Genomic DNA, 2,841 nt, shown 5'->3' with positions numbered 1-2,841 from the left:
GCAAAGCCCCTGGCCTCCCGAGGATATTTCTGGCAAGCCAGCCATTTGGCAAATGTCAAACCGGCTCGTGGCGAGCTGTCACCCCGTCACCCCACTTCTGCTTCTCATTTCCTGCGGGAGGGAATCGCCCCTGCAGCCTGTGAAGTGGTGATTGTTCTCCGGATGCCCGGGGTCAGTCGGGAGGCTGCCCAGGGCGGGCGCGCCTTCCCGGCTCTCCTCTCTAGCTCTTGTTCTCGGCGTGATTAGGGTGTGCGCTGGGAAACGGCTGGCCGGCCTCGGGGGCCCCCACCCAGCATTCCTGCTGGAAATAAAATCGGGTGCTGGATGCTAGGTCATGGTTCTTCCTGGTTCTCATCAGTGAAAACCTCGTCTCCTCTTGCTCATCAATCAGGCACTTGGGTGCTCCGTGGCCTGAGATGAACTCGTAATTTTGAGTTTGTGTTTCCGACCATTGGGGAGGGAGATAGTGGGGTCCCCCCCCCGTGAGGACCATAGGTCAGAGGGCACCAGAAAGAGAGAGGCTTCTGCACACATCTCGCCCCACTTTGTTTTGTTTTGTTTTGCTTTTTGGGTCACACCCAGGGATGCTCAGGGCTGACTTCTGGCTCTGCACTCAGAATTAATCTTGGCGGTGCTCAGGGGACCCTAGGGGATGCCGGGGATTGAACCCGGGTCGGCCTCGTACAAGGCCAACGCCCTCCCCTCTGTGCTATCCCTCAGGCTCCTGACCCCACTTTGATGCTGGGACCCCTTCCCCCTGAGGCTGAGGGAGTGATCCCTGAGCACAGAGCTGGGAGTCAGGTCTCAGCATCGTCAAATGGATGCAGGCAGGTAGGTTAGAGAAGCCCCCCTACCCCCCAACACCGAAACATGATGGCAATGAAATTTCTAGGAAGGAAAGTTCTAAGGCTGACCCACCTTGTGGTGACAGAAAGCAAAACCCGAGATAAGGCCTTCAGCAGTGGACCCTAAGGAGACTGGACCCCTCAGCATGAAGGGTCAATCCCTCGGATGCCCTCAGACCTCTCCCTTAATCCGATTAATTTTGGCGATTCAGCCCAGAGAGGATTCAGCAGGCCCAAAGGCCAAGAAAAGGGGTTTCCAAGGCTGCACCCAACTCTACCCCCTTAGCAGTAGACTCTGACCTAGGTCTAAGCCCCACATGGGGGCAGGTGGGAGAAACCCTCTAAAGGCCACCTGGGACCAAGGAAGGGCACAGATGCTGCCCCAGCCCGTGTGCTGCTGTGTCCATGTGGCCGAGCACATGTGGTACTCGAGCACACGTGTCGCCTGCATCTCCCCTCTTGAGATGGGGACGTTCATGCTTTCCTGTCTGATGCTGGGGTGTGTGTCGGGGTCTCTCCACCCTCGGAGAAGCCCAGGGTCTCTCTTGAGCGTGTTCCTCTCCTCTCTTTCTCTCTTTCTTTGTCTCTTTGTCTCTCTGTCTCTGTCTGTCTCTGTCTCTGTCTCTCTGTCTCTGTCTCTCTGATGGGGACGTTCACGCTTTCCTGTCTGATGCTGGGGTGTGGGTCGGGGTCTCTCTGCCCTCTAAGAATCCCAGGGTCTCTCTTGAGCACATTCCTCTCTCTCTCTCTTTCTTTCTCTTTCTTTCTCTCTCTCTCTTTCTCGCTCTTTCTTTGTCTCTCTGTCTCTGTCTCTCTATCTCTCTGATGGGGACTTTCACGCTTTTCTGTCTAACGCTGGGGTGTGTGTCGGGGTCTCTCCGCCCCCGGAGAAGCCCGGGGTCTCTCTCGAGCTCGTTCCTCTCCTCTCTCTCCCACTCTCTCTCCCTCCTTCCCTCCAAACCCTCCAAATAAAATCTGTGCCACTTCACTGCCCGTCCACTCCTGAAATTCCTTCCTGGGAGGTGAGACAAGAACCCAGTGACCCTGGGTCCCGAGGGGAGGGGCAGAGGCGGATGGGGAGAAAGTGACCATCTCTCTCCTCCCCGCCTCATCTGAACCACCCGTGCCCCCCCACCCACATCAAGATGTGGCCCCTAAGCCAAACCAAAATAACCAAAAGAGGCAGCGTATGTTGGCTGAGCCCATGTGGTTGCTGTGCTCATGTGGCCGAGCACATTGGTGCCTGAGCACGTGTGTCATGCACATCTCCCTCCTGGGGATGAATTTTCATGCTTCCCTCCTATCCTGGGGTGTGTGTAGGGGTGTCCCCAACTCTGGAGAAACCCACGTTCTCTCTTTTCTTTTTGGCTTTTTGGGTCACACCTGGCAATGCTCAGGGGTTCCTCCTGGCTCTGCACTCAGGGATCACTCCTGGTGGTGCTCAGGGACTCTATGGGATGCTGGGAATCGAACCCGAGTCGGCCCCGTGCCAGGCAAATGCCCTCCCCGCTATGCTATCGCTCCAGCCCCGCCCCCCACGCTCTCTTGATTTTTCTTTGAGGGGGTCACACCCGGCGATGCTCAGGGGTTACTTCTGGCTCTGCACTCAGGAATCACTCCTGGCAGTGCTCGGGGAACTCTATGGGATGCTGGGAATCAAACCTGGGTTGGCCGAGTGCAAGGCAAATGCCCTCCCTGCTGTGCTATTGCTCCAGTCCCCACTCGTTCTCTGTTGAGCGTGTTACTCTCTCTCACTTTCTCTTCCTTCCTCCCCCTCCTAAAAGCCTCCAAATAAAATCCGTTTTATTAAGAAACAAAAAAACAAAAACAAAAGCGTGTGAATCAACGGCACGTGAATCACATCATAGCATCTTCATTCAAACCAAGGCCAGATGGTGACCACAGACATCTTCTGGCCGATGTCGGTCCTGATCCCCTGTTGCCTTGTTTCTCCCCGGAAACAACAGTCCAAAGTGAAGCAGGTGGGGGGGGGGCT

Source organism: Sorex araneus, chromosome X, assembly GCF_027595985.1.
Source record: "Sorex araneus isolate mSorAra2 chromosome X, mSorAra2.pri, whole genome shotgun sequence".
Taxonomy (NCBI): domain Eukaryota; kingdom Metazoa; phylum Chordata; class Mammalia; order Eulipotyphla; family Soricidae; genus Sorex; species Sorex araneus.
The sequence above is the reverse complement of the archived record's forward strand: the minus strand, read 5'-3'. Positions refer to the sequence as shown.